Genomic DNA, 27,482 nt, shown 5'->3' with positions numbered 1-27,482 from the left:
CGCCAAAATCCCGGGCCAATTCAGGAAAAATCGTCGCAAATCTGAAATATTCGGGTAACACGTCGGGAAAACGTGAATCGGGCCCTTAGTAAATGACCCCCATTGTCTGCTGTATGCTGTTAGCAACCAATCACAGCTCAGTTTCTTTTTTGCCACTGAGCCGAAACGTTGCTGTACCTCACTGTACTTTTGAAGCATGGAATAAAAGGAACACTTTTTTTCATCACCTGACCATTGCTGTCTCGGAGTGCTGCTTACTTCTCTGGATTGTATTGTTGGAGGATCTGGGGCCCGGTCCCAGTGAGCGTGCACCCACCGCCATACTTGGATCTTTTTTAAGTGTGCTGCTTTTGCATTTCCTTGAATATATATATATATATATATATATATATATATATATATACATACAGAGAGAGAGAGAGAGAGAGAGAGAGAGAGAGAGAGAGAGAGAGAGAGAGAGAGAAAGAGAGAAAGAGAGAGAGAGAGAAAGAGAGAGAGAGAGAGAGAGAGAGAGAGAAAGAAAGAGAGATTGATAGGTAGATAGATAGAGATAACCCATTCTATTTTGTTGTAGCTAGCATCAGTTATTTATTATCCTGGCCTATTCCATGTGAGCTGATCAGATCACTATATACTAGAGATACATGGGACGGGCTGTAACATTCTATAACACAAAGCCTAATGTCTTCCTTATAGAACGATATTCTTCCATATTATCCTGTCTCAGATGGAAGCCACAAAGCTGAGCTCTGGAGCCGGGTGTTTTATTAGGGATCAGAATTATTTGTATCATGGTGAATATTTCCAGGATGGAGACATCATTATTGGAGGGATTCTAAGTGTCAACTATCATGGAGGAACCTTTAACAGCGAAACAGACCCATATTCTTACTCATATTGTTCATTGTAAGTATATGCCAAATGTTCTTCATATGCTATGCATTTAGAGAAATTTATCAGAAAATTTGAAAAGTTTTCCAGGATGGGATAAGGAGACCACGCCTCTTTTAGCTACCTTGTAAGGCAGCTCCCTTGACATCAAGCATGACCTTCAGGAAGCCTTATGACATGATGCGAGATTAAAACCAAACTGGTATATCTATTCCAGAAGGAACAGACTCCCAACTGTAGACACCTCTGTGTCGACCGGGTTGGGTCTCCTCAGTACAGCGTAGGGAACTGGTTTGTCTAAGTGAGAGTATTTTTGACTAGGTTAGGAAGTAAAAGTTCTCCTTACAGAGAATGCCAATTCATTTTTTTACAGCTTATTTTCATTTAAATGTTTACATTGGTTGACAAACCTTTAAATTCATATACAGTACATGACACATCTATAAACCCTAATCAATTTATGTGTACTAGAATCCAGACATGAATATGTCTGATCCATGTGTATATATCCATAGAAAAGGGGGCTACTAAGTCAGAACAGGAAAGAAAGACAGAGAGAGAGAGAAGGAAAAGAGAAAAATAAAATTGGAGACTGTCAATTAATGTCGCCATGTAGGCTTGTGGAGACTTATAGCTCCACAAGGGGATTCTGGGAAAATAGGCAAAGATGGAATAAAGAAAAACACGCCTCTTGTAAGGCCGCTTCTATGACATCTAGCATGACCTTCAGGAAGCCTTGTGACATGATGTGATATGAAAACCAAACCAGTACATCTAGACATAAATATTGATGAGTAGGTCTCAACATCCTAAATTTTTATTTGCACCAAATTTTGAAGAGCCCCTTTAAAACAGCAAAGCCGTAACAGACAAAGGTCATGGATAGTGAATTTGGTGGGCCTAATACCCTCAAACCCAGGGGCAGAACAATTGCCAATCCAGCAGCTTACAGACCCTTAGTAACCTTAAACATGTCCTTTTTAGGAAAGCCTGCTATTGTTGGATACGTGAATCTGCAGTATAGGAACAGGGTCACATGTCCAGACACCAATACACACAACAGACAGATAGGTAGAAGTTGTTGCTCATCATAGGGTCAGTCAGACAGGAAGGAGCGTCTGAAAACCAGCAAGTGCTCTTTTAAGGTACTTAGGTGTATAGAGGAGGCTGCAGTTATTTGGGACAGAAGGAAATCTGAGTTATTCATACATTAATATTTATACTTACTATAGAAAATTATATAGCAATACTTTGAACGACCAGACATGAATACTAGCATTTACTTCACAATGCAGCAAGATATTGACGTCACATGTCGGGAAGATAGCACTCAGTAAAATGTCAATCTCATAGGTGCTCTTCTTAGTAAATGGCACGCAGTTATACGTTGATAATTAAAGTGCTCATCATAGTGAATACTGTGCAATGATGTGTGGATAATAAAAGTTCTCCAATTAGTGAATAGTGCAAAGTAGAATGTCAATCTCATAGATGCTCCTCTTAGTTAATAGTACACAGTAAAACATGAATAATAAAAGTGTTTATCATAGTGAATACTGTGCAATAATATGTGGATAATAAAAGCTCTCCAATCAGTGAATAACATGAAAGAATAATAAAAGTTGTCCCATCAGTGAAAAATATATAATAAAGGGGCTTTCCAAGTTAATAGCAAGCAGTAATACTTGGATTATAAATGTGATTATGTCAGTAAAACGGACACAGCAGTATGTGAATAATTAAAGTGCTCCTATCAGAGAATAGCTTGCAGATAATTAAAGTGCTTCTCAGTGATTAGAGCACAATAAATCAATGATAATATAAATAACAATCATAATAAATAGTTTGCAGCCATTCATTGATCATAGTAAATAATTCATTATTCATAGTAAATAATGCATAGTAATAATGAAAATGCTTTCCCCAGTGAATAGATTGCAGCACATGGATGATAAAAGTTCTCCAATCACTGAATAGATTATACTAATATGTAGATAATAAAAATGCTTCTGTCAGTAAATAGCTCCTAGTAATTCATGGATAATAAAAGTGCTCTTCTTAGTGAATACCACACAGTAATATGTGTTCATAGACATGCCCATCATAATGAATTTAGTGGAGTAATACATGGAAAATTAGAGTGCTCCTGTCAGTGAAAAGAGTGCAGAAATACTTGGGTTATAAAAGTGGTCATCATAGTGAATACTACACAGTAATAAATGGATATCAAAAATGCTTTTCCTAGTAAATATCATGCAGTTATACATGGATAATAAAAGCGCTTTTCTCATTAAATAGCAAACAGTAATATGTTAAAAAATTGGTTATTTTTGTTATAAGTGAATAGGGCACAAAAACATATGGATCAAAAAAGTGTTCATCATAGTGAATACCATGAAGTAATACTTGGGTATTAAAAACACTCCTGTCAATGACTAGTGCACAGTTATATGCTGATAATAAAAGTACACCTGTCATTGAATAGCATGCAGTAATATCTGGGTAGTAAAAGTTATCTTCTCAATTAATAGCATTCAGTAATACATGGATAATAAAAATGCTTTTGTCAGAGAATAATGTGCTGTAATATGATTATGATAAAAATGTTCTTCTCAATGAAAAGCAGACAGTAAAATGTGGATTGTTGAAGTTCAACTGTCAATGAATAGCACAAAGTAGTACAAGAATAACAAAAGGGCTCTTCTCTGTGAATACCATTGTAGTAATTCATGACAAATAAGTGCTACTGTAAATGAATAACTTGCAGAAAAAAGTGGATAGTTAGTTTTTCTAAGTAAATAGAGTGCAGTAATATGTGGATAATAAAAGGGCTCATCTCAGTGAATAGCACTTAGTAAATCATGGAAAATGAAAATGCTACCATCAGTGAAATGTGTGCAGTATTACCGGGATAATTAATGTGCTCCTATCAATGAATAATGTTAAGTAATACATGGATAATTAAAGTGGTCCTGTCATTGATTAGCGCTAAGTAATACTTGGATAATAAAAGTTCTCTAGTTAAAGGGAAAGCCATGCAATAAAACATGGATAATAATAGAGTCAGTGAATAGAATTCAGTAATGCCTGGATAATAACTTTGCTCTACTCAGTAAATAAAGGAGAATTATGTTGATTTGCTGATAGCAAATAGAGCGCAGTAATATGTGAATAATGAAAGAGCTACTGTCAGTGAATAGCACAAAGTTATGTATGGATTATATAAGTTCTCATCATAGTGATTACTGTACATTAATACATGAATAATGTAAATGAAAAGAGTTCTTAGTAAATACCACACAGTAATCTATTAATTTATAGATAATAAAAGTGCTCCCGTCAATGAATGCAGTAATATGGGGGAAATAAAAGTGCTCCCATCAGTAAATAGTGTGCAGGACTATGTGCATAGTAAAATTATTAATCTTTGTGAAAAGACCACAATGATTTAAAAATAATTTTAAAAGCCTGCCTTGCCCTATAGTGCAAAATTGTAGTTGAATATTACATTTTCTCATAGAACAGTATACAGTTATAGTTTGAAAATAACAGGTCTTTTCCCAGTCTAGAAATACAGGGAAAATAAATGTGCTCCTGTCTGTGAATAGTAGAAAGTAAAAAGGGATTTACAAAAGTGCTCTTTTTGTTGAATAGCAATCATTACTACAAAGATAATAAAAGTGCCCCTGCCATTGAACGGAATGCAGTAATATGTGCATATTAAAAGTGCTATTTCCAGGGAATAGCATGCAAAATGCATGAACATTAAAATAGTTTCTGTTACTGAATCACTCTCAGTAGGTCGAGGGGAATAAAAGAGTTCTCGGTAAATACTGCAAAGTAATACATAAATAAAAAACATGGAATTTAAACATGTATCATAAAAGTGCACCTGTCAGTGAATAGTGTGCAGTAAAATGTGAATCATATAAGTGCTCTTCTCAGTAATTAGCGTGAAGTAATATGTGAATACTAAATGTGATTAACCCACAGAAAACAACATGGATAATAAAAGTGCTCATCTCATTTTATAGCACATAATAATAAATATATGGCTTAAAAATGTGCTCCTGTCAGTGAAAAACACTGCATTGAGTGGATAATTAAAATACTATTCCCACTGAATAGTGTGCCATAATATGTGGATAATAAAAGTGTAACAGGCAGTGAATAGTGCATAGTAATGCGTGAATAATAAATAGCTCCTGTCACTGAACAGCTTGCAGTTGTTTGTGGATAATACAATGGTTCTGCTCCATAAATACTGTGCATTAATACATGGATAATAAAAGTGCTTCTGTCAGTGAACAGCTCAAAGTAATACAGGGATAATGAAAGTACTCTTCTCAGTGAATAGTGTGCAGTAATATGTGGATAATAAAAGCAATTTCCCCAGTGATTAGTGTGCAGCAATCTATATCTATCAAAGGCTTTAACCTCAGGGGTTTTCAAATTTCTTCCAAGTGAATGTTCTCCAAGTTAGTTCCATGTTCTCCCTGTAAAGTTTCCACCATTAGGAAATCTCTACCAGGAATCATAAACGCACATAAACTTATTGCTGTAGACATATACGTTTCAAAATGTGACAAATTGTTTGATATAGTTTTTTCAAGTAGTGAAATGAAAAGTTATGAATATTAATTAGGGCTGAGTCTATAATGTGTCGGAAGAGAAGAAATATTGAACATAGTAATGTCAGGGATTGTCTAAGGAATTAAAATATACACAGCAGAGGAATAACATCTAGGATAATTTTGTATGATCAGAAAGGGTTAAAAGAAGTCATATGTTTGGTCTAAGTAAACATTTCTACATATCTTATTGCATAATGATGTGGGGCTATTATGTGTACGTTGTAAGAACAAAATAATATGTATAATTTGCAGCTTAAAATGAATGAGAAAGGTTTAATTTTGATACATAAGAAAATAGTATGTGCACATGATGCCCTGGAATAAGTCATGAGTGAGGCGATACCCAGGGTTGGGCATGGAGGCCAAACATGCAAAAATGTGTTTTTTACCATTGGCCTTTTTTTAATACTGATTTGTAATAAGTAGAACAAATAAAGTGTGTTAATTTTAATCATACAGTACTGTGCTATGTGCGTTTATTATTCCTGATAGAGATTCACCTAGTGGAAGAGACATTAAAGGGAGAACTATTGAAAATTAGAAAATGCAGCACAACTGTGGAATCTGTGTTTATCCACTTCAACAATTGTGGAACTGTGTTGGAGAACACGTGGAAGAGATTTGAAAATTCCTGAGATTGAAGCCTTGGATCAGTATAGATTTTCTGTGAGCACACGGACCTTGGGACTAGTGCGTAATCCAAGAGCTCCCCAGAGCAGTATTATACTTTTAAGACTGATGTCGCTATTACTGTGGAGTAATATGTAGATAATAAAAGTCGACTTCTCAGTGAATGGCATGCAGTAATACATGGATAATAAAAAACTCCCCTGTCAGTGAATAGTGCAGAGTAATACATACATAATAAAAGTGCCCCTGCTTTGAAATATAACGTGGTAAAACATAGTAAATAAAAGTATTCTTTGCAGTGAATATCTTGGTGTAAAACATGGATAATAAACATGTTTTTGTTATTGCATGATGTTCCATAATATGCACATAGTAAACATGCTCTTCTCAATGAATAGGGTGCATTAATATGTTCATTATAAAAGTGCTTTTCTCAGTAAAGAGAATGCTGTTATTTTTGGACAGTAAAAGTGCTTCTTTCATTGAATAGCACACAGTAAAACATTAATAAAGTGTTCTTCTCAGTGAATAATCTGCAACAATACATGGATAATCAAACTGCTCTTGACAGAAAATACCTTGGAGTAATACGTGAATAATAAAAGTTCTCCTTTTTGACAATAGCACACAATATTTTATGGATAATATAAATGCTTCTGTCAGTGAATAATGCACAGAAAAATGTAGATAGTAAAAGTGCTCTTATCAGTAAATACTATGCATAGTAGACATGAATAATAAAAATGTTCCATTAGCTAATAGGGTACAGTAACACATGCAAAATAAAAGCGTTTTACGCTGTAAATAGCAAGCCGTAATATGTGAATAGTAAAGTGAATTGTAAGTTAATAGTTCAAAGTAATACATGGATAATTAAAATGTTCCTATCAGTGAATAGCATACAAAAATGTGGATAACAGAAATGGTCTACTCATTGAATAGTGTGCACTAATACTTGAATCATTAATATGCTCCCATCAGTGAATAGCGTGCAGTAATACATGTGTAATAACAGTGCACTACTACTAAAAAAACACCATACAATAATATGTGGATGACAAAGGTGTTTTTTTCACTTAATAGCCATATCACAGCTAACAACTCCAGCAGAATCACCATTAGCAAGTGTGTACAAAATGGCCCTTGTCCTGATTTGGAGCATTTCCAAATCTGGCTGGTGGAGACAGTGTGGCTCTGGCTTCCCCAGATTACAAAATTCCCAATCACCACTACCACTTTTCCGAGCCAGCGGTCCCTGCCATGCACCAACAGGTTATGAACAAAATTAGTTGTGCTCTGCTCAATGCTATTAGTCCCTAGGCGCACCTCGCAACTGACACTTGGACCAGTAAGCATGAGCATGGATGTAATGTTTTGGGACAATGAATAGACAAGAGTCATATTTTACCTGAGATGAAACACGTTTAGATGCTGGAAGGGGAATGTAAATTCAGATAACCCTATATGTGATTGTGTAGTTCCTACCAAAATACTGTCATATCAAAGTAAAGAATATCATCTTTCAGAGCTAAAGAAATGGAGCTGGAGATAGTATAGATGTAGTTCGGAATCCAAGATTCAGACAAAGATCCGGTTCCAGCCTCTCGGTGGTGCTGAGAAATGCTGGTTGATGGCTGCTTGAGAACTTAGCTCCTCACACATGTCACCTAAAAACTCATCTACAACGGCCTTTAACCCCTAGGGGACTCAGCCTCTTATGACCTTAAGGACGCGCTCCCATTTTTCAAATCTGGCCTGTGTCACTATGAGTGGTTATAGCTTTGGAATGCTATGAAACATCCAGGGGATTTTGAGATTGTTTTCTCGTGACACATTGTACTTCAAATTAGTTTAAAAATTTGGATGAAATCTTTTGCGTTTAGTTATGAAAAAAAACAAAATTTAGCAAAAACTTGGAAAAATTCTTTATTTTCAACGTTCTAAATTCTCTACTTTTGATGCAGATAGTCATAGCACCCATATTAATTCATAACTTACATTTCCCAAATGTCTGCTTTATGTTGGAATGGTTTTTTAAGATTCCACATATTTTACTAGAATGTTATGAGGCTCAGAATTTAGGTATAATTTTTCACATTTTTTGTAAAATCACCAAAACCTGTATTTAGATGGACCTGCTCAACTTCTAATTGACTGTGAGAGGCCTAAATAATAGTGAGACTCGTAAATTACCCCATTATGGAAACTACACTCCTCAACGTATGAAAAACCACTTTTAAGAAGTTTTTTAACCCTTTAGGTGTTTTATAGGGGTTAAAACAAAATGGAGGTGCAGTCTGCAAATTGCAATGTTTTTTGACAATACACTCATTTTGGGTGGAAAATTAAACATTTACAATGAATTAAATGAAAAAAGGCTCCACAAAGTTTGATACTAGAGATGAGCGAACACTAAAATGCTCGGGTACTCGTTATTCGAGACGAACTTTTCCCGATGCTCGAGTGCTCGTCTCGAATAACGAACCCCATTGAAGTCAATGGGAGACTCGAGCATTTTTCAAGGGGACCAAGGCTCTGCACAGGGAAGCTTGGCCAAACACCTGGGAACCTCATAAAAGGATGGAAACACCACGGAAATGGACAGGAAACAGCAGGGGCAGCATGCATGGATGCCTCTGAGGCTGCTTAATCGCACCATTATGCCGAAATTATGGGCAACAGCATGGCCATGACAGAGTGACAGAATGAAGCTAGATAGCATGTAAAACATCCAATAATTGACCCTGACACTATAGGGGACGGCATGCAGAGGCAGAGGCAGCGGCAGCAGGCTAGAGAGTGGCATGGCGACATACCCTAATTGGACTCAGGCTTCAAACCAATGGGTGTCAGAGAGGAACCAAAGGAGGTGAGCAAGAAGCGCTCAAATAATATCGGTACATGATAAAAGTTTGCCAGTATATTTTGTGGATTACACAGCAGGGTGGCGACAAAGTTAACATGGAAGCCATGAAAACAACCCAAAATTCTGCCTGACACAGCTCGTTTGATAAGGGGACCATGTATGCTTACAGTTCATGCCAGTCGCTGCACTGGCTGCCAGTCTCCTTTCGAATACAGTTTAAAATAATAATAACCCTCATCCATAAAGCTCTGTATAATGCTGCACCCCCCTACCTCTCCTCTCTTATCTCAGTCTATCGCCCAACCCGTGCTCTTAGATCCGCCAGTGATCTTAGATTAACCTCTACCCTAGTGCGGACCTCCCACTCGCGTCTCCAAGACTTCTCTAGAGCTGCACCAATTCTATGGAATGCTCTGCCCTGGACTATCAGACTAATACCTAACCTCCAAAGTTTCAAACGTGCTCTTAAAACCCATTTCTTTAGGCAAGCCTATAACACTCATTAACTGCATGAAGTTTTAACTCTTCTACTAACCCGTCCTGTGTCGTCCTGCCATCTGTTATCCAGCAACCAACAGGCACCAGACTTCTCTGCAGTCCCATTCACCCTGGACCTGGTATATAAGATGACGGCTGAGTGGTTCAAGCGACAGCAATTCCATTTATTATATTTTGTTCTATTCCCTAAGAAGAATGGCTTGACCGTTAAATATTCTTTTACCTCGTGTTACCCCATCATCTTCATAAACCGTAAGCTCTGGCGAGCAGGGACCTCACTCCTGTTGTTCCATACAAATGTTGTGCTCTGTTACAATACATTTGTATTTGTTTCCTATGATTTGTAAAGCGCTACAGAATATGATGACGCTATATAAATAAAGATTATTATTATTATTATTATGGAGGCAGTGAACTAGTAGTAGATTAAAGGTGCTGCAACTATGTTAGTTGGATCTTGGGATGGAGCTGGCGCTCTGCAGCCAGGCGAGCTTTTGCCAATCCAAGCCCCTGTCTCTAGGCTACTCCCCAAACAGCACTTCTAAGAACCTTTTGTATAAGATCAAGTGTAGTAGCGTTCTTATAAGTTTAGGATATGGCGGGTGAGGGGAATGTAAACAGATGCGCAAGAAGCGCTGAAATAATATCCCTAAATGGTAAAAGTTTGCAAGTATATTTTGTGGATTACACAGCAGGGTGGCGACAAAGTTAACAACTTTGATGTGGAATGCCCTGTAATAGCTCTTGGGCGGTGTGCCTTTTATCGCCTAGGCTCAGCAGTTTCAGCACCGCCTGCTGTCGCTTAGCGACGGCACTGCTGCTGTGCCTAGAGCTACCGACTGATGGCGCCATGCCCACGGATGGTAATTCGGAGGAGGAGGAGGTGGAGGAGGGGTGGGAGGAGGTATAGTAGGCCTTTGAGACCTGGACCGAGGTAGGCCCCGCAATTCTCTGCGTCGGCAGTATATGACCAGCCCCAGGGTCAGACTCGGTCCCAGCCTGCACCAAGTTAAGTGTAGTAGCGTTCTTATAAGTTTGGGATATGGCGGGTGAGGGGAATGTAAACAGATGCGCAAGAAGCGCATGATGCGCATGGAGCTGGCGCTCCGCTGCCAGGCGAGCTTTCGCCAATTCAAGCCCCTGTCTCTAGGCTACTCCCCAAACAGCACTTCTAAGAACCTTTTGTATAAGATCAAGTGTAGTAGCGTTCTTATAAGTTTAGGATATGGCGGGTGAGGGGAATGTAAACAGATGCGCAAGAAGCGCTGAAATAATATCCCTAAATGGTAAAAGTTTGCCAGTATATTTTGTGGATAACACAGCAGGGTGGCGACAAAGTTAACAACTTTGATGTGTAATCCATGAAAACAACCCAAATTTCTGCCTGACACACCTCGTTTGATAAAGGGACGATGTATGGAGGCAGCTATATGGACGACTTTTGGAGGTAGCAATGGAGACAACGTGTGGAGGCTGCTATGGAGACAATTTAATTTGGATAGTGCCTGTATGTGGCAGTCCCAAACATTTTTCAAACCAGAGGAGCAGGTAGGTGGCCCTCCAGTAAAATGGAATAGATTGAGTGCCTGTATGTGGCAGTCCCAAAAATGTTTCAAACCAGAGGAGCAGGTAGGTGGCCCTGCAGTAAAATGGAATAGATTGAGTGCCTGTATGTGGCAGTCCCAAAAATTTTTCAAACCAGAGGAGCAGGTAGGTGGCCCTCCAGTAAAATGGAATAGATTGAGTGCCTGTATGTGGCAGTCCCAAAAATGTTTCAAACCAGAGGAGCAGGTAGGTGGCCCTGCAGTAAAATGGAATAGATTGAGTGCCTGTATGTGGCAGTCCCAAAAATGTTTCAAACCAGAGGAGCAGGTAGGTGGCCCTGCAGTAAAATGGAATAGATTGAGTGCCTGTATGTGGCAGTCCCAAAAATGTTTCAAACCAGAGGAGCAGGTAGGTGGCCCTGCAGTAAAATGGAATAGATTGAGTGCCTGTATGTGGCAGTCCCAAAAATTTTTCAAACCAGAGGAGCAGGTAGGTGGCCCTCCAGTAAAATGGAATAGATTGAGTGCCTGTATGTGGCAGTCCCAAAAATGTTTCAAACCAGAGGAGCAGGTAGGTGGCCCTGCAGTAAAATGGAATAGATTGAGTGCCTGTATGTGGCAGTCCCAAAAATTTTTCAAACCAGAGGAGCAGGTAGGTGGCCCTCCAGTAAAATGGAATAGATTGAGTGCCTGTATGTGGAAGTCCCAAAAATGTTTCAAACCAGAGGAGCAGGTAGGTGGCCCTGCAGTAAAATGGAATAGATTGAGTGCCTGTATGTGGCACTCACAAAAATTGTTTCAAACAGAGGACCGGGTAGGTGGCCCTCCAGAAAAATTAAATGCATGAAGTACTATAGCAAGAGCCAGTGGGCCCTGTCAAAAAATAGCCATTTTCCTCTGCTTTACTGTACAAAGAGGAGGAGAAGGAGGAAAATGAGGAGGAGGAGGAGTGGATCAATTATTCAGGTTGAGCTTCCTTCACCTGGTGGAGATTGGAAATTCTGAGAAATCCAGCCTTTATTCATTTTAATAAGCGTCAGCCTGTCAGCGCTGTCAGTCGACAGGCGTGTACGCTTATCGGTGATGATGCCACCAGCTGCACTGAAAACCCGCTCGGACAAGACGCTAGCGGCAGGGCAGGCAAGAACCTCCAAGGCGTACAGCGCCAGTTCGTGCCACATGTCCAGCTTTGAAACCCAGTAGTTGTAGGGAGCTGTGTGATCATTTAGGACGATGGTATGGTCAGCTACGTACTCCCTCACCATCTTTCTGTAAAGATCAGCCCTACTCTGCCGAGACTGGGGACAGGTGACAGTGTCTTGCTGGGGTGACATAAAGCTGGCAAAAGCCTTGTAAAGCGTACCCTTGCCAGTGCTGGACAAGCTGCCTGCTCGCCTACTCTCCCTCGCTACTTGTCCCGCAGAACTACGCACTCTGCCGCTAGCGCTGTCAGAAGGGAAATACTGTTTCAGCTTGTGCACCAGGGCCTGCTGGTATTCATGCATTCTCACACTCCTTTCCTCTGCAGGGATGAGAGTGGAAAGATTTTGCTTGTACCGTGGGTCCAGGAGAGTGAACACCCAGTAATCGGTGCTGGAATAAATTCTTTGAACGCGAGGGTCACGGGATAGGCAGCCTAGCATGAAATCTGCCATATGCGCCAGAGTACCAACGCGTAAGAATTCACTCCCCTCACTGGCCTGACTGTCCATTTCCTCCTCCTCCAACTCCTCCAACTCCTCTTCTTCTGCCCATACACGCTGAACAGTAAAGGACTCAACAATGGTCCCCTCTTGTGTCTCACCAACATTCTCCTCCTCTTCCTCCTCATCCTCCTCCACCTCCACCTCCTCCGATATGCGCTGAGAAACAGACCTGAGGGTGCTTTGGCTATCAACAAGGGAATATTCTTCCCCTGTCTCTTGTGACGAGCGCAAAGCTTCCGACTTCATGCTGACCAGAGAGTTTTTCAACAGGCCAAGCAGCGGGATGGTGAGGCTGATGATGGCGGCATCGCCACTGACCATCTGTGTTGACTCCTCAAAGTTACTCAGCACCTGACAGATATCAGACATCCACGTCCACTCCTCATTGTAGACTTGAGGAAGCTGACTGACCTGACTACCAGTTCTGGTGGAAGTTGACATCTGGCAGTCTACAATCGCTCTGCGCTGCTGGTAAACTCTGGATAACATGGTCAGTGTTGAATTCCACCTCGTGGGCACGTCGCACAACAGTCGGTGAGCGGGCAGTTGGAGGCGGCGCTGCGCTGCCCTGAGAGTGGCAGCATCTGGGCTGGACTTCCTGAAATGCGCACAGATGCGGCGCACCTTCGTGAGCAAATCAGACAGATTGGGGTATGTCTTGAGGAAACGCTGAACTATCAGATTTAACACATGGGCCAGGCATGGCACATGTGTCAGTCTGCCGAGTTGCAGAGCCGCCACCAGGTTACGGCCGTTGTCACACACAACCATTCCCGGCTTGAGGTTCAGCGGTGCCAGCCACAGATCAGTCTGCGCCGTGATGCCCTGTAATAGCTCTTGGGCGGTGTGCCTTTTGTCGCCTAGGCTCAGCAGTTTGAGCACCGCCTGCTGTCGCTTAGCGACGGCACTGCTGCTGTGCCTAGAGCTACCGACTGATGGCGCCGTGCCCACGGATGGTAGTTCGGAGGAGGAGGTGGAGGAGGGGTGGGAGGAGGAGGAGGCATAGTAGGCCTGAAACACCTGGACCGAGGTAGGCCCCGCAATCCTCGGCGTCGGCAGTATATGAGCAGCCCCAGTGTCAGGCTCGGTCCCAGCCTCCACCAAGTTAACCCAATGTGCCGTCAGCGATATATAGTGGCCCTGCCCGGCAGCACTCGTCCACGTGTCCGTGGTCAGGTGGACCTTGTCAGAAACGGCGTTGGTCAGGGCACGGATGATGTTGTCTGACACGTGCTGGTGCAGGGCTGGGACGGCACATCGGGAAAAGTAGTGGCGGCTGGGGACCGAATACCGAGGGGCGGCCGCCGCCATGAGGTTGCGAAAGGCCTCGGTCTCTACTAGCCTATAGGGCAGCATCTCCAGGCTAAGCAATCTGGAGATGTGCACATTAAGGGCTTGGGCGTGCAGGTGGGTTGCACTATATTTGCGTTTCCGCTCCAGCGTCTGGGGTATGGAGAGCTGAACGCTGGTGGATGCTGTGGAGGATCGTGGAGGCGACGATGGGGTTTTTGTGGCAGGGTCCTGGGCAGGGGGCTGACTAGCAGCTGACACAGGGGAAGGAGCAGTGGTGTGCACGGCCGGAGGTGAACGGGCTTGTTGCCACTGAGTGGGGTGTTTAGCATTCATATGCCTGCGCATACTGGTGGTAGTTAAGCTAGTAGTGGTGGAACCCCTGCTGAGCCTGGTTTGGCAAATGTTGCACACCACAGTCCGTCGGTCATCCGGTGTTTCCTTAAAGAACCTCCAGACTTCTGAAGATCTAGCCCTCGCCGCAGGAGCCCTCGCCACGGGAGCTTCACTAGTTGACACATTTGGCGCTGATGCACCAGCTCTGGCCCTGCCTCTCCGTCTGGCCCCACCACTGCCTCTTCCAACCTGTTCTGGTCGAGGACTCTCCTCCGTCTCAGAAGCACTGTGTTCACCCGGCCTCTCAACCCAGCTTGGGTCTGTCACCTCATCATCCTCCGATCCCTCAGTCTGCTCCCCCCTCGGACTTCCTGCCCTGACAACAACTTCCCCACTGTCTGACAACCGTGTCTCCTCATCGTCGGACACCTCTTTACACACTTCCACTACGTCAAGAAGGTCATCATCACCCACAGACTGTGACTGTTGGAAAACCTGGGCATCGGAAAATTGCTCAGCAGCAACCGGACAAGTGGTTTGTGACTGTGGGAAGGGTCCAGAAAACAGTTCCTCAGAGTATGCCGGTTCAAATGCCAAATTTTCCTGGGAGGGGGCAGACTGGGGGGGAGGAGGCTGAGGTGCAGGAGCTGGAGGAGTGGCGATTTCGGTGACATGGGTGGACTGCGTGGAAGACTGACTGGTGGTGGACAAATTGCTCGAAGCATTGTCAGCAATCCACGACATCACCTGTTCGCACTGTTCTGGCCTCAACAGTGCTCTACCACGAGTCCCAGTAACTTCAGACATGAACCTAGGGAGTGTAGCTCTGCGGCGTTCCCCTGCTCCCTCATCAGCAGGTGGTGTCTCACCCCGCCCAGGACCACGGCCTCTGACCCCTGCAGTAGTTGGACGCCCACGTCCCCGCCCTCGTCCTCTACCCCTAGCCCTCGGGTTAAACATTTTTAAAATGAGAGTTATAACTTTATTTTTTTTTTTACTTTTTTTTGTTTTTTTTTGTGTGTTTTTTTTTTTTTTGTGTTTTTTGTTTTTTTTGGAGTTTTTAAAACCAAACAATGCTATCCTATTGCTATGGCTATTTTCTAGCCAAGTATCAAAGCACACTACTATGCCAGATGAGATGACACTGAGTTAGTGCCTAATTGAAATCCAACCCCTACTAAATTTTCCCACTTCGGTCTTTGCTATGGATATGTGCGTCACTAAGCGCAGAACACAGCGGTCGCAAGTCTCACTACAAATTGCTCAGAATTGGCTAGTACATGCACTGCAGAAAGTACAGCCACCAGCAGATCAACCAGAAATCAAATATATAGAACGCTACTGTATGCGTAAGTAAGCTCTTTGTATTCTCCTATGGCTATTTTCTAGCCAAGTATCAAAGCACACTACTGTCAGATGAGATGACACTGAGTTAGTGCCTAATTGAAATCCAACCCCTACTAAATTTTCCCACTTCGGTCTTTGCTATGGATATGTGCGTCACTAAGCGCAGAACACAGCGGTCGCAAGTCTCACTACAAATTGCTCAGAATTGGCTAGTACATGCACTGCAGAAAGTACAGCCACCAGCAGATCAACCAGAAATCAAATATATAGAACGCTACTGTATGCGTAAGTAAGCTCTTTGTATTCTCCTAAGGCTATTTTCTAGCCAAGTATCAAAGCGCACTACTGTCAGATGAGATGACACTGAGTTAGTGCCTAATTGAAATCCAACCCCTACTAAATTTTCCCACTTCGGTCTTTGCTATGGATATGTGCGTCACTAAGCGCAGAACACAGCGGTCGCAAGTCTCACTACAAATTGCTCAGAATTGGCTAGTACATGCACTGCAGAAAGTACAGCCACCAGCAGATCAACCAGAAATCAAATATATAGAACGCTACTGTATGCGTAAGTAAGCTCTTTGTATTCTCCTATGGCTATTTTCTAGCCAAGTATCAAAGCACACTACTGTCAGATGAGATGACACTGAGTTAGTGCCTAATTGAAATCCAACCCCTACTAAATTTTCCCACTTCGGTCTTTGCTATGGATATGTGTGCCACTAAGAGCTAAACACAACGGTAGCAAGTCCCCCTGCTAATTCCTCACAAAATGGTACTAGATGCAAATTAAAATAAAAAAAGTAGAACGTTATTGTAGCCCTAAGAAGGGCTGTTGGGTTCTTTGAGAATCACTCCTGCCTAACAGTAAGCTAATAGAACACCCTAACGCTTTCCCTGACCAGCAGCAGCTCTCTCCCTAGCGGCATCCAGACACAGAATGATCCGAGCAGCGCGGGCAGCGGCTAGTCTATCCCAGGGTCACCTGATCTGGCCAGCCAACCACTGCTATCGACGTGTAAGGGTACCACGTCATGCTGGGTGGAGTGCAGAGTCTCCTGGCTTGTGATTGGCTCTGTTTCTGGCCGCCAAAAAGCAAAACGGCGGGAGCTGCCATTTTCTCGAGCGGGCGAAGTATTCGTCCGAGCAACGAGCAGTTTCGAGTACCCTAATGCTCGACCGAGCATCAAGCTCGGACGAGCATGTTCGCTCATCTCTATTTGATACCCAATTTCTCCCGAGTACACCGATTTCCCATATGTGGTGGTAACCTGCTGTGTGGGCGCACACGGGCGGGCATAGGAGGGAAGGAGGCACAATCCAGATAAGATTTGCTATGTCATATTGTACAGGATATAATTTTTTTTATTTTTTTAATGTGGACCTATAGGGGCTTATTTCTTTTGCCACATGAGATGCACTTTTCTGGTAGGTATTTTTGGGGAATCTATAGCTAATTGGTGAGATTTTATTAACTCTTTGTTGGTGGAGGAAATGAAAATCATCAATTTTTGGGAAAATTTTTATGTGTTTTTTTTTGACCGTTAACCATACCATAAAAATAGTATATTATTTTTATACTATGGGTCACCACGATTACGAAAAGACCTCATTTATATAGATTTTTTTATTTTGTCCCATTTTTACTGAATAAGAAGTAATTTGGCAAAAATGTTGTTAATTTTAGCATCACCGTCTTTCATATGCAAAACTTTTTTATTTTTCACCTCACAAATCTGGTTAAGGGCTTATTTTTTGCGAGAAGGATTGTTCTTTTTAGTGGTCTTATTTTAGAGTGCATAACATTTTTTAAATTACTTTTTATAGCATTTTTTATAGGGTATTAATTGAAAATTATCTTTTTTTGGCGCTTTTTGGGTTTTTATTTTTACAGGGTTCACTTTGCAGATCTAATAACAATTCTGTTTTATTATAAAGATTGTTACGGACGCAGGGATACCAAATATGTGGGGGTTTTGTGTATTTTATTCAATTGTACTGAATAAAAACTAATTTGGAGAAAATCTTGTTCATTTTAGCATCACCATCTTTTCATATGCATAACTTTTTTATTTTTTGGCTGACAAATCTGGTTTGGGGCTTATTTTTTGCGAGAAGAGTTGTTCTTTTTATTGGGCTTATTTTAGAGTGCATAACATTTTTTAAATCACTTTTAAGAGCATTTTTATAGGGTATAAAATAAAAATGATCTTTTTTCGGAACGTTTTTGCGTTTTTTTCTCCGGCGTTTACCGTGCAGGTCCAGTAATGATTCACTTTTATTATACAGATTGTTACGGACGCGGCAATACCAAATATGTGGGGTTTTTTTGCGTTATTGTGGGGACTTATATTTTAATGTATTTATTTTTTATTTATTATAATGTGTAGTGTTCAGTGTTTTTTACTTTTTTTGACTTATACTTACTGGCGCGGGGGATCCGATCCACTGAATTAACGGTGAGTAAATAATTCTTGTTTTCCATCGCGTCCCCCATGACAGCCCCACCTGGAGATATAGCAGATAAGTTTAATTTTAGTGAGTGACTACAGTCTGCAATATTTTTCTTCTGAAAGAGAGCTCTATAACATCATGTGAGTCCAATCTCAATAAATTGGGACTTGGTAGTATACATCACTCAAATCGATGGTGCACATATATGCCCCCTGGTGGATTCGTGTGGATGCTGTCTTGACTGACTCCATTTTGAAGCTTTTGTAACCTAACTGTTTAGTCCTTTTAGATTGAATATAAGCCTGTAGGAGCCGTTGGGTTTTGTAACGATCACACAGACAATAGAAGGTACCTGGGAGTACCTGGAAGGAAAGCTTCTATGGGAAGTGTGCAGAGGGAGGAGTCTGTGGACCAGTGGAGACTCTGGACCACCACGGGAGATGGTATGAGGCCCGTGGTGGCAGCCAAGGTACAGGGTATGCTGGAAACAGTCCAAGCCTGGGATGACAGCAGGAACACGGGGGAACACTGGTGATGCTGGCACGGACTGGACGGGAACTGGGTGGGAACACTGGAGACAGGAGACGCTGGAAGACAGGACACACCAGTAGCGTATGGAAACGCTGGAGACAAGAGATATGGAGGAGTCTTGAAATGATGGAGAAACACAGAGGCATCTGGAAACGCTGGAGGAACAGGATCATCTGGAAATGCTGATGGGCAATCACTTCAACAGGAACCGCTGTGGAAAGCGAGGTGTGGAAACCTTGGAAGTTCCATAGAATGCTGAAGATCCGGGACGGAAGGAAGGGAGGTGCCGAATTATAAAGGGTGAGCCGGATTATCCAGCGCTAATCAGAAGGACGCTGGCCCTTTAAATCTTGAGAAGTCTACGTGCGCACGCTTATCAGCGGGAGCGCGTGGCCTGCAGGGAAAGAGGCGGGTGGCATACATGCTGGGAGCCGGGGCACATCCAGGAGCCAGGAGAGGTAAGTGCGAGCAGGGGGACAGGCACGCAGCGGAGCTAGCGATCCACAACATGGATCGGGGGAGCACCCATGACAGGTTTCTTTATTACAAAAAGAGGAGAGTAGAAACTTATTATCCAATCTTCTTGGGATATCGGAACAATAATGTCCATCTTTAATAATTTTTGAATTTACAGCCACATTAGAGATGTAAGATCTTGAGTAGGCTGCTTGGTTACAAGAAAAGAGTTTGGAGGAAGGGAAGTTAGTTCTGGTTTATACCCTCTTTCAATTAACTAAAGAATCCACAGGTTTGATGTCGTTTTGAACCATTGTAGGTGAAAGTCCTTTAGCCTATAGAGATGGTGTTGTAATTAGGGATGAGCAGGAAACCTATTCCTTTCCACCTTTTGGTAGCTCCACCTGCCTTGTTTACCCTTGTTCCTAAAGAGGTATTTTGTGTCTTTGAGTTCCCAAAAGGGCTGTGTGTTTGTTCGATTTCAGGAAACCCTTTTTTCTTATCTCCTATTTCTAAAATGGCATGTAATTCGGACCCGAATTACTACACAGTCTAGATTTGGATCTAAAATCTCCACAGCGCACTTCTTGCTGTTTTGGATAAGGCTTCTTCTTTTGCACTTAAATGGACATTTGCTGCGAAGAAGGCAGTTGCATATTTTAAATAGGGAAAGTTTCTATGAGCAATTCTCTGGGTGTTCCATGTTTAAAATGATTTTACAATTCTGGAATGCAGAAGAACAGGGTCCGGGCAATTGAAGTGATTGCAACGTTGGACTTAAGATTTAGCATTGATGTCTCCAAGGTTTTCCATAATAAGACTTTCTATCCAATATGTCCTCTGGCTGGATAGCATCTTCGAATGGTAGGTCAGTCAATTTTGCCACTTTCGTAACCTGAATGTCCCCTCTCAGAATGGTGTTCCATAGCTTAGTTTCCTCATCATCAAATGGTAAGCAATTTCTGAACTCTTTGGGAATTGCAATTCTCTTCTCTGGTTCCTTCCACTTGTCAGCAATTAGTTTTTTCAGAGTTTTGTTAATGGTAAAACTCTTTTCTTTTTACTTCTAAGAATGCCGAATAATTCATTTTGGATAGATTTTACTTCAGTCACTTCCTCTATATTTAAGGTGTCTCAGATTGCTTTCAACAAAGGGTCTGATTCCACATGTCCCTCCTGACCTGAGCAAGGTATATACCAGTGAATACAGCTCAGCCATAATCCCCTTAACAGATGTATAATCAGGACTTGATCTCGTCGAAACACAGGGTATGTGCCCGGCACATTTACAGAGAACTCAGTGACAGTGTAACAGGACCAACACAGGTTCCTCTGTGACCTCACTCCATGAACCAGAATGCATATTTGGCACCGGAATCAGTATGGCGGAGCTCATTAGGCACTCGACCAGAGATGACGGAGAGCGCAGGCGCCTTCGGACTGCCTGGAGCCGCAGACAGAGCCGCAAGACAGTCTCACTAAGGACCCTGGAATGGGTGAGGCATTTGATCGAGGTTTGGGACCAGCAGGAATAAAGGTCTCAGATCCGCCCATGGATATTGTGTTCCTCTCCAATTCCCTCCCTGGAGGAGGAGAGCAGGGAGAACCTCTGTGCATCATGCCTGTGTAGGGACAGGAAGCGTGGATGCTTGGGGAGGAGGTTGTGGGCAAAATTGTAATTTTATTGATATAACCACTTGAATACCCTCTATAATGCTCTGCTTTAGTATAGCAGTATTCTGAATTCTCTCAAAGCTCTTCTTTCGTTATCTGTCAGGTTGCCTTTAAATTTATCTTCTGAAAGAGCCATAATTTCTGATGTTACTAAGTCCAAAAATACTTTAACATGTGGACTTTTGTCAAAGGGGGGCATTTTTTGAGATTTGGGTTTCAGTATTTTCTTTTCATATATTTTAGGGGTTTCTGTCTCCATATTTTCTTGGTCTAAGATCAAGTTTAATAGCACATCAAGATCGGTATCCATGACACAGAATTTAATCTTACTTAATAAAAGGTATATTTTACTGCCACTTCTCCCCTCTATCTCCCTGTTTCCTTATAATCAAAACACATCCTGATCCTGCCTCTACTTATCTTTCCTCTATTATGAACAATTTTATGAGAGACTTGGTTCATTATCAACTTTTAGATACATATCAATTCTGCATGCTTGTATACATACAGAATCTAAAATGACCACAAACCATTACAACCATTATATCTGTTGGTTTCAGTTGATACCAGTTCACAAAACTAGCATGTCATGCTATTGATACAATTTATTTTATTACAATTCATTTTAGAGGTGCGGACGCCTTGCACCCTTTGTATTTAAATATATGCTAAGTGTGTGTTGAGACAATATAGTAAAATTATTTTTGTTTTATCTCATATTTATTATTATACCCTATATTCCTAACTTCGCAACCGCAGCCCTAAATGACTGCCACCCCGACTGGAACCTTTCACTATTCACATTGCCCCTGTTACAGACCTGTGAGTCACAGATAAGGGTAAATATGTTCAAAAATATATGTGGTGTCAAAAAGCCACCTAATGAAATTAAGATATATTTGTAAATTATGCTGACATTATGTGTATGATGAAACAGTGTTGTTCCTTACCTTACATGTATTAGTGACAATGTCCTGCATATGGCGTAACCAAAGCTGTGGTCCTTCATGCAGGGCTCAAGTCCTAGAGCATCAATCCCTCATGTGACTGGTGGGCCATAACTGACTTAAACTAGTGTCTAAATTATTTAGGTTTTAAAATATGAGTCATTGGAGCTTGAGATTGTTGTCTCGAATGTCGGAGTCTGTGAGTAAACAGTGCACATGCCCTGGTGACGTCAGCGTGAATGAGAAGAAAATCTTGTGTGACCAGGCTGCGGTCACATGGGACCATCATGCGTACAATGTCAGAAGGCGGCTGAACAGCTGTGCACCAGGTATGCGCATGCGCACCGCAATGCACCACAGCCGGAGATGGCAAGCAATGCACCCGCTATTCTTAAAACAGCCTTGTATTTCCTGCTGTAACCATGCAGGCTGCAGCGATTCACTAAGATTGTGCTCCAGACATTATGAATCTGGCACTTCCCCGCACTGGCCCAACAGAGTTCACCAACTTTTTTGTGGTGCACTTTAACATAGGTTTTAACCCAATTTGAAAGTTAAATACGCTCTCCGTCTGAATCAGTCAGACCGACCGACGGTGCGCCACCTTATTTGTGTCACATGGAAGCCAAAGCAGCTGTGACACAAAATGGTCGTGTGCGCCACAATAGCGGCGCAGACACTTCTTAAGTACATGCGCAAGCCGTTTTAGCCTAGAAGAATGTGCAAAGTCCGACAGAAGTGCGGCACAAAGCCCTTAGTAAATGAGCCCTAATATATCTTATGTAGGATGTATTGTCTCCAAGTTATCCCATGGTGTGATACCATATATATTACATTTTTTGGGAAGTTGCTGAATAAATTTTGTAGTTTTTATATCTATTTGTCTGTGGATTCTTTGGAGGCTGGACTGCACATTATCTCTCTATAGAACTTTTATTAGATGTATAAGGGTTCCAACCCATTCAGAGAGTTCTGACAACAAAGTAACACAACTGTGATCCCCCACAAAGTGTTTCCATCTAGCCTACCATAAAGATGGAGAGTCCTTCTCGTGTCAGTTCAGGCTAGCTTTGTTTCTTTTACTTTTTGTGTTCAATGTAATCTAATGTATATGAACTAATTTCATATGTTCCAAATGTTTTTAGATCTCTGAGAAATAATGTACAAGTATATATGGACATGGAATACAATTAACCCCTAGGGACTCGGCCTCTTTTGGCCTAAAGGACGCGGCCCCATTTTTCAAATCTGGCCTGTGTCACTATAAGTAGTTATAGCTTTGGAATGCTATGAGATATGCAGGGGATTTTGAAAGTGTCTTCTCGTGACACATTGTACTTCAAATTAGTTTAAAAAAATCTTTAGCGTTTAGTTATGAAAAAAAAACAAAATTTGGCAAAAATGTGGAAAAATTCTTTATTTTCAACGTTATAAATTCTCTACTTTTGATGCAGATAGTCAAAGCACCCAAATAAATTCATAACTTACATTTCCCTAATGTCTGCTTTATGTTGGAATGGTTTTTTAAGATTCCACATATTTTACTAGAATGTTATGAGGCTCAGAATCTGGGTGCCATTTTTCACATTTTTTGTAAAATCACCAAAACCTGTATTTAGATGGACCTGCTCAACTTCTAATTGACACTGAGAGGCCTAAATAATAGCGAGACTCATAAATTATCCCATTGTGGAAACTACACTCCTCAACGTATGAAAAACCACTTTTAAGAAGTTTGTTAACCCTTTACGGGTTTTAAAGGGGTTAAAACAAAATGGAGGTGCAGTCTACAAATTGTAATATTTTTTCACAATACACTAATTTTTGGTGGAAAATTAAACATTTACAATGGATTAAATGAAAAAAGGCTTCACAAAGTTTGATACCCAATTTCTCCCGAGTACACGGATACTCTATATGTGGTGGTAACCTGCTGTATGGGCGCACGGCCGGGCATAGAAGGGAAGGAGGCGCCATCCAGATCAGATTTGCTATGTCACATTGTACAGGCTATAATTTTTTTGTTTTTTTATTGTGGACCTATAGGGGCTTATTTTTTTTCCACATGAGATGCACTTTTCTGGTAGGTAATTTTGGGGCATCTATAGCTAATTGGTGAAATTTAATTAACTCTTTGTTGGTGGAGGAAATGAAAATCATCAATTTTTAGGAAAATTTGTGTGTGTTTTTTTTGTCCATACCATAAAAATAGTATTTTATTTTTATTATTCTATGGGTCGCCATGATTATGAAAAGACCTCATTTATGTAGATTTTTTATTTTTTCCAATTTTTACTGAATAAAAAGTAATTTGGCGAAATTGTTGTTAATATTAGCATCACTGTCTTTCATATGCATAACTTTTTTATTTTTCACCTTACAAATCTGTTTAAGGGCTTATTTTTTGCGAGAATGATAGCTCTTTTTAGTGATCTTATTTTAGATTGTGTAACTTTTTAAAATCACTATTTAGAGCATTTTTAAAGGGTATTAATAAAAAATCATCTTTTTTCGGAGAGAGTTTTTTGAAGTTTTTTTTTACGGGGTTCACTTTGCGGATCTAATAATGATTCTTTTATTATCTTTTATTATGCAGATTGTTACGGACGCAGGGATACCAAATATGTGGGGGTTTTGTGTATTTTATTCAATTGTACTGAATATAAACTAATTTGGAGAAAATCTTGTTCATTTTAGCATCACCATCTTTTCATATGCATAACTTTTTTATTTTTTGGCTGACAAATCTAGTTAGGGGCTTATTTTTTGCGTGAACAGTTGTTCTTTTTAGTGGTGCATTTTAAAGTGCATAAAAAATTTTTATTCACTTTTTAGAGCATTTTTTATAGGGTATTAATTAAAAATTATCTTTTTTCGAAACTTTTTTGCGTTTTTTTCCTCCGGCGTTTACCCTTTGGGTCCAGTAATGATTCTGTTGTATTACGCAGATTGTTACGGATGCGGCAATACCAAATATGCAGGGTTTTTTTGTGTTTTTATGTTTTTTATACTCTATTAAGTGTTTTTATGGGAAAGTGACATTTTAGGGGCTTATATATTTATGATACAAAAAAGCCAAGGGGTGTAGCACAGCCAGATGCGTGCGAGCCAAATGCACATAGATCAACTTCAACAAAGCCACAAGAAAAAGAATGCATTCAAGGGTGGCTCAAAGGGTAATGCAAACAAAATCAAATTTTATTAGTACAGAAACAAATAATCCACGACATGTTAAAAACATTTAAAATACAAAGAACCAAAAACAATGTCCAGTGACCTGGTATCGGTTCACCGTGACTGCCTACTGTCAATCACTCAATAGTGATCTTGTTCCTCCCCAAGGAACAACCCTCAGCCTGTTCATTGCACACAAAATGTGTATAAAGTGCTAAAAGTGCTAAGTACAACCATGAAAATATAGAAATTGTATGCTAGTGCCTAATACAAAGGTAAGCGCGACAATGATCAAGGGGGAGAAGTTCAGAAGATGAGAGGTTACCACATGAAGATCTGCACGTTGTAAGGGGAGGCGAGAAGAGACAGAGGCACTGGGCTCCCCACGCGTTTCGTCGCCGCAAGGGGCAACTTCCTCAGGGGTGTCACCCCTGAGGAAGTTGCCCCTTGCGGCGACGAAACGCGTGGGGAGCCCAGTGCCTCTGTCTCTTCTCGCCTCCCCTTACAACGTGCAGATCTTCATGTGGTAACCTCTCATCTTCTGAACTTCTCCCCCTTGATCATTGTCGCGCTTACCTTTGTATTAGGCACTAGCATACAATTTCTATATTTTCATGGTTGTACTTAGCACTTTTAGCACTTTATACACATTTTGTGTGCAATGAACAGGCTGAGGGTTGTTCCTTGGGGAGGAACAAGATCACTATTGAGTGATTGACAGTAGGCAGTCACGGTGAACCGATACCAGGTCACTGGACATTGTTTTTGGTTCTTTGTATTTTAAATGTTTTTAACATGTCGTGGATTATTTGTTTCTGTACTAATAAAATTTGATTTTGTTTGCATTACCCTTTGAGCCACCCTTGAATGCATTCTTTTTCTTGTGGCTTTGTTGAGGCTTATATATTTATGTATTTATTTTTTATTTATTATAATGTGTAGTGTTAAGTGTTTTTGCATATTTTTACTTATAGCTATTTGAACTTAAACCAGCAATGCTCTGATCGCTGGTTTAAGTTCAATACACTGCTCTACAATACTATTTTATTGTAGAGCAGTGTAAACTGTCTGAGCATGCTTGCGCATAACGTCCTGGTGCGCCTAGGGCAGTGATGGCGAACCTTTTAGTGACTGAGTGCCCAAACTACAACCAAGACCCACTTATTTATCTCAAAGCGCCAACATAGAAATTTAATTTGTGATTTATACTCCCTTCTCTGTCACAGCTTTCATTCATACCGGCACCCTGAGGGCACCAATAAAGCAGAAAATAGAAGAAATTTGGATGATCATTGTAGCTTCCCTCCAGGGTCCCATAAACAGGAAGAATTGTCAGGGCCGGTGCAGGAGCTACAATGATAATCCAGATCCCCCCCCCCCCTTTCACTCCTCCAGGAGTCCCAGGTAGCGCTGCCACATTAAAATAGCTCTGTGCACAGCAAGTCCTGGGCTGTCTGGGACTGTAGGAAGATACCTGGAGTCCTCTTTAGTGATGGCCTGGGTGCCCACAGAAAGAGCTCCGAGTGCCACCTCTGGCACCCGTGCCATAGGTTCGCCACCACTGCCCTAGGGGTTAAACATCTATATCACATATAAATATATGTACATCCTAGTAAGGTTCCTTTTGTATCAGACATAGTGATATATAACATGGTCGGCTTCTGTGCCTCAAACTTTTAAAGAAAAAATGGGGAAAGGGGGGTTGGGACAGTTGGAAAGAGGCCTTAATCTTACATTCACGTCTGTGTTTGACCTTGTTTGGCTAATAAATAGGTTGGTATTTGGCCATTAGGTCCTGTGCAAGGTCTCACCTATATATGAAATGGCTCTCTGTATTATAAAAGTCCAGGGTAGGAGTAATGTCCCATGAGAAAGCAATAGGGGAGGGGCAACATAATCATAAAACTGCAACAAAAGTAACAGGAATAAAGAATACACATAAATCGAGTGCAGCGGAATCCCATCTAATAGCATCATCTACCTCTCCACCATGGTCTGTCTGTGTAGCTAACCCGACGGATCATCCACCAGAACTTATTTCATATGTACAATATAACACTGTGAAATTGTTGGTGCTTTACATATTAATAATAATAGTAATAATTATTTGAAGAAAAATCAGTTTAATTCTATCCTCTCCTGTTTCCCATGTGTCACAGTCCATTTCCCAACTTCTACAAATATGTCTTGACCTTCATATTTACTATAAATGAAATAAACAAGAATCCTCGTCTTTTACCAAATGTGACCCTGGGATACCATGTGATCGATCCCTGTAATAATAAGAATAAAGCCATATTAAGCTTATTTCAGATCCTCTCTGGTCCTGGTGACATCATCCCTAATTATTCTCATCGGAGATCTGACAGACTAGCCGGGATTATTGGAGATCATACCTTGAAGACGTCTTCATTCATTGGACATATAGTCAGCATTTATAGATATACTCAGGTAAGACAAAGCTGATATGTTCCCTCAAGATAATTTATTCAGAAATGCCACAT

This window comes from Engystomops pustulosus, chromosome 1 (genome assembly GCF_040894005.1).
Source record: "Engystomops pustulosus chromosome 1, aEngPut4.maternal, whole genome shotgun sequence".
NCBI lineage: Eukaryota > Metazoa > Chordata > Amphibia > Anura > Leptodactylidae > Engystomops > Engystomops pustulosus.
This window is presented reverse-complemented; position numbering follows the sequence as displayed.